At 35.4% G+C, this 6,089-nt stretch overlaps 1 long non-coding RNA gene across 1 annotated transcript; it reads left to right on the forward strand.

Moving 5' to 3' along the window:
- Positions 1-448: 448 nt before the first annotated feature.
- LOC116873482 lies at positions 449-3,608 on the forward strand. Its single transcript, XR_004383817.1, has 3 exons — positions 449-516; positions 1,383-1,424; positions 3,078-3,608. It is a non-coding gene; the product is annotated as an uncharacterized LOC116873482 (long non-coding RNA).
- Positions 3,609-6,089: the final 2,481 nt, after the last annotated feature.

Raw genomic sequence — 6,089 nt, forward strand, 5'->3', positions numbered from 1 at the left:
AGGACCAACAGCTTGCTTTGAACTAACTTTCTTCTATTATATGGAGTCTTCTATTCGGACCCTTATATTTCTCTTTTAATTTCTTTGAGAATAGAATAAGCTATTTATTTAAATTCTTCCTGTGCATTTTTAAGTAAGAATTCTTATAAGTTTACTACCATTTGTTTCTGTCTGCTTCCTCCATTTAGTCCCATAGTTTATCCATTGGTTCTTAGTTTTACTCAAGTTTGAATGAAGTTAGCTACCTGCCGAAAATAAGATACGGGACTGGGGAGAATGAGCTGAGCTATAAGATAGGGAGGTCCAGAGACTGGACTGAAATTTTTGTCTCAAACATTCTCACACCAAATCAGTCTTCCCCTTTGTCCTGAATGCATGACTCATTTTTGCGTGCAAGTAGTAATTGTGACTCACAGAGAATCCTTTTATGTCAGATATTCCCTGTGCTGCTGCTTCCTCTCCCTGCTTGGCTTCTGGCACTCTCTCAAAGAGTGTGCAGCTGAGTCAAGACTAATTGTGAGTGCCAGTTTGGTTTCTACTTCAGTGCCACCTCCCCTGCTATCCGATGCTATTAAACTTATATTCCATGGGGAGGTTCTGTAGTTTTCTGCAGCCACTATAACCCCCTGGATGTTGTCATCTTTAATCAAAGAGCCACTGGATATGCCTTTCTGGATTGTAATGTTTACTGTTGGAAAAATCGATATCCATCCATGTTCAAAAAGGCGTGTGTTGGCTCTCAGCATTCTTCCCTCTTTTGGCCTAGATTTGACATCGTTTGGTAGGCATACAGTTAGTTTGTAGTTTGAGATCTTAGCCATTTCTTTGTTTCATTTTAGCTAGAAGATCTTTTAAATTTCTGGTCATTGTTTTTGATGGATTTGAGAAAGGAGGAGCAAAGTTGCTGCAACTCTGACATCTGAAGCCTGAAGTTGGTATGCATTAATTTAAAAGGGCTGGGACGATGCACTTTGGTACTTATGCAAAAAGATGGCATACTATTGTGATTCCTCAAAGAGCTTATTACAAATCCAGAAAAGGAAACTCTTCCTATGATACCAGGACCTGTAAGGTATATGTAGAAAAGTGAAGAGAAAGATCCACTTGGATGTACAGGGAAAAAAATTTATCCTGACATCATTAAAAGTAAGAGAATTTCAGATGGATTATTTCTAACATGATACCTGTGAACATTTAAGTCATATACCCTTTTGTCTACTTGATTTTAAGTGCTTGTTCTAACAATATTTCTTATTATAAGGAGAAAAAGTTTCCACCTGAAGGATTTTATCCTTTACAACCCATTCTCTCCCACAACCTGACCCTGCAGTGAAGTCAAAATGACAGATTTGTGACATCATAATAATTTTTTTCTTCCCCAGGAACAAACTGTGAAGCCATTAACACAGGATGGTGACTTCACTGTAGGATCAAACAGAGCAGCTGGCTAGAGGAAAGAGGGAGCATTCTTACTCAAACACACATATATCTTCAATAATAACCAGCGAAATTCAGAAAATTACTGTCAAAGTAAATTGCATTTTGTATAAATGCCATCTCCTTTCAAGTTTGCCCCAGCATGATCATCCTTCTTTATTTAGTGGTGTTGCCCTTTTCTCCTTAGAGACCTTTAACAAAATCTCCTTTTATATTTCATGTATCATTAAAATGACTTAAATGAGTAGGAATGGGGCATACCTGACATTTATTTTTAATTATTTACATAAATAAAGAGATGTTCTTATTTTACATCTACTGCAGTTCTGAAAATATTTTTTGCCAAGTGGATTTAATGCTCATGTTAGGATAAAGCACTGAACAGGTAATATCTATTCGGTAGTTAGTTCACCAGGCCAACAGTGTATGTTTTGATCTAAATGAAATCCCATGAGTCGGTAATGACACTTTAGTAATTATTATTCATATCTCTATTCAGATCTATTCTCTGCATTTGAGAGACAGGGTTAATACATATGACAAATTAAACAATCATGCAAGGAAATATGAATAATGCTAAGTGAGCAATACAGACCACATACCAGGAGCTCAGAGGAGAATGTCATGACTGTGAAAGCTATGGGAACTGAGACTCTAGGCTCTGTAGTTGGACCGTTCAAGGCTCAGATCTGAGCTCTCTGTAATTTAACTGCTATGCGACTTTACTTCTCCAAGTTGTGATGTCCTCAGTTGTTGAGGAGGAGGAATTAGACCTACTTCACAGGGTGATTGTGAAATATAAAGGGCTATCTATGCAAAACACATAGTAAAGTGAAAACCTTCGATAAATGTAAACAAATACGAGTTGCCATTTTCAGATGGAACTGATGAAAGGAGGCACACTTAAGAATTTTAAGTAAAAACAGGATTTTGAAGACAGAAATCTAGGAAGAGATCTAAGAAAAATCATTTTGACAGCTCTTGAAAGGGAATTATTGAAGAGATGTACATTGTGTATTTGGAGAGTAACTAGAACTTAGGATTCGTAGGAGTATGGAAAGATAGGTTTAAAGAAATAAACTGGGGTCAGTTGTGGAAAACATTAAATTCAGATTGCATTTAGAATTAATTCTACATTATTCATTCAACAGTTGTCTTGAAAATCTACTATTTACTAGTTACCTAATAACAAGGATATAATACTAAGATGGATAAATTCTCTACTTTGTGGAACTTATACTGAGCAAAGGAAAGATACTGCAGAAAGATACTGAATGAGGACATAATGTGATATAGTTTATATTTTAGAAATATTAATTAGATGGTCATAATCAAAAGAAATGAAAGAATGTAGGAATTACAGTTTTCTTATGGAATGCTATTTCACACATCAAAAATGGTAGGAGAGATTCCGTGCTAGACTGGAAGCAGTGCAGCTAGAGAAAAAGATTTGACAAAGATTGCAAAGGAAAAAATAAAAATCAGAGATTAATTGAATATGAAAACGCTGAAGTTCAGAGATGAGCCTGTTATTTTAAATTCAGTCAAGCATTCAAATGAAAATTCAGTAGATAAATTTCATGGGAGGTTTGTGACTTTCTTTCTTTCTTTCTTTCTTTCTTTCTTTCTTTCTCTTTCAGGCTGTTTTCTTAGCAATGATGGTTGGAGATGTGAATTGATAAAATACTGAAAGTAGTTAAGACATAGATAAAAATGTGGAGAAAATTACCACATCCTTAGCTCCTCTAGAGAAGGAAGAAAATAAACCCCAAGAGGAAACAGGAAAGAAGTAAGAATACATACTTGAAAACACACTATTGTCACAGATATCAGGGAAAAGTGATAGAGGAAGTGGACAACTGTGTTAAATGTACCAAAACATCAAGAAAAAGTAAGGACAAAGAAAGAACTGCTGCAATTGACAAATGAAGACATTGTCAGAAACCATTTCCGTGAGCAATCGCACTGGCTTAGTGAAAGAAATCATTAGGTTGTAGGGAATGGAGGCAATAAATAGACCCCACTCATTCAGTAAGTTTGGCATTAAAAGATAAAAAGAAGTGTCTCAAGTGTCAAGCAGATGTGTTAGTCACTCCTCTTTCCCATTCCAGATGTTAACCGCAATCCCAAACCACTGTTTCAGAAGTGCCTGCTTTTGACTGCTGGGGAAATGGAGTAAACAATTATAAATGGCTTGATGCAGATTCACCAGCGTTGAAGAAGAATGCATGTCGGTGATGTCCAGAGATGGCATTATCTTTGTAGTTGAAGCATGTGGTTGATTTTTCAAATACTACACAAAATTCTGAAGCCCTTAGGAGACAGGAACTGTGTTTAAGAGACAGTCAAAAGGAGAAGCTCTGCTTGCTATGTGCTGAAGTGCTCCCATCTGTACTGAATTCTAACAGAATGTCTCCTCCGTCATATACAGATTTATGGATGGGTTCCTTTATTACCACACATCTTTCCTTCTTGAAGATGACAGAAACCTACAGCTGTCAATCGCTAATAAGTGTAGTTTTCTTGCATTACAATCCACTCTACAGTGTGTTTTCCTTGTAAAATCCCAAGGGTAAAAAAAAAAAAATATCTGCAGCTAACTGCAGTCAAGCTGTCAAATATCTAAACTCATTCATCTCTCTATCTCGTGTCTATCTATCTCTATCTATCTATATCTCGAATTAGCACATACAGTTCTGGAGCATTTATGTCTGCTAAGGTGAAACCAAGAAAACATGCCATTCTATCATTTCTTTCAACACATATTATGACAAAAGTTACATACCAAAATACACAGGGATGTTTCAGATGTGGCAGGAGATAAATTCTTAAAAAAATTGTAATGCATTATGGTAATGTGACAAATGCCATGTAGAATTGGTCCATCATGGCCATGGGTACACAAAAAGGACATTATTAAGGAGAAAGTCTGGATAGAAAGGCAATAGGCTGAATAAAGACTCTGAAGATTATTTAGAGTTAAATTGATAAAAAATGTTTAATTTTTTTCTAGGGAATTTACTAATTTGCCACCTCAACAGGCTTTTTTTATGATTTCCTTCAACAATGTCACTATTCCTCAATCTTGATTATGCATTAGAATCACTTGTGGAGTTTTAAATACTACCAGTATCTCAGGTACAGAAATTGGTACTTTTTAGACTTTTTGTGGCATTCATTATATGCAGCCAAACTTGATTGCACTGTGCCTACTTACAAAAAAATGAGGTAGGTATAGCAAGTAGTATCTACTTACTCTATCTGTTTATGTGATAAAAATAAAGTCAAAAGTTAAAATGACCTTAACATTAAATAAGATTGCATAGCTATATCATGGCAGAGCCTGACGTGGAATCTCTGTGGTCTTAGAAGGGGTTTATACTGCTTTCTAACATTACAAACATCTTGAATGTCAGGACAACTTGTGAAAATGGTCTTTGAGGTGGATGAATCTATTCCATGTGGGCAGTGCTCAGGAAGAAGTGCCTGGTAACAGGAACAGCAAGTGGGAACCTACTAGAATATTCTGGGCATGAAGGGATGCTATAGATCTGCATAGACATGGTTAACTTGTGAGGACATAGATTGACCAGACAGCAATGTGAATTTATAGTAACATCTCCAAATTTCTAAGAAAAAGAATCTTAGAAAACCTAAAAAGCCTACTATATTACCAGATTATTTATAAATCTTTAGATTTTAATTCTTTTAATTACTGGTTAGCTGCCACTTGCTGGTGATGACTATGGAAATCAACCCTGAAAGCACTACTGTAGGTCAATGAGTTGTAATTAAATTTGAAACATCTCTACCTCATGATGAAAATGCAAAACCTCTGGTTGATTAGATACCTGGAAATGTCTGTTAGATAAAAATTCTGTCTCATAAATCACTAAGAAAAGAATGAGTCATACTTACCTGCATAAATATTGCTTAATCTCAACACTTAACTACATGTGCATTATTAATTAATAACATGTGTTGCTCATAAACTACTTTTAATGCTTGTTACCAAGTATAGTAGTTGACCTTGAATAGATCCTCTTTTAATAAAGTTTCAAATGGCATCATGCTTCTGAATGCAAATGAATTTGACACATAAGGGGGTTGTGTGTGTGTGTGTGTGTGTGTGTGTGTGTGTGCGCATACTCTTAAATTTCTGAAAAACACAAAGATTTATGTTAAGGTTTTATCAAGAAATTCTCTATTCTGGTGGAGACTGAATTTGTTTAATATTAAAATGCCATTCTTGGTCAGAGATTTAATCCTTTCATCTTAGAATTTAGTCCCTGATCGAAATAACAAAGAATGTATTATGACAGAGAACTGGTTGACCTTCTTGTCATTCACTTGAAATCATCCATAGCTTCTTTTAGGAAATTGTTATGGATCTCTGAGCTATGATTTAAACTCTAAAGATCTGAAATATATAATTGTATTTGTCAGTGTGCAGCTATTTTTGATTATTATTTTGAATCTGTGTAAATCTTCAGGGTAATGAGTTTTATTATTTCACCTAAGCTTGCTGCCTGCTGTGTCAAGCAGTGCTCTTATTTATTTAAAATGTTTGGAATGCTCTGAGTGATAACAGTTAATCATTTGATACATGAGGACAGATAGCCAACTGAAACACCCAAAGTAAAGCAGCTCAG

The sequence above is a fragment of the Lontra canadensis genome, unplaced genomic scaffold (genome assembly GCF_010015895.1).
Source record: "Lontra canadensis isolate GAN:19392208 unplaced genomic scaffold, GSC_riverotter_1.0 scaffold33, whole genome shotgun sequence".
Classification (NCBI taxonomy): Eukaryota; Metazoa; Chordata; class Mammalia; order Carnivora; family Mustelidae; genus Lontra; species Lontra canadensis.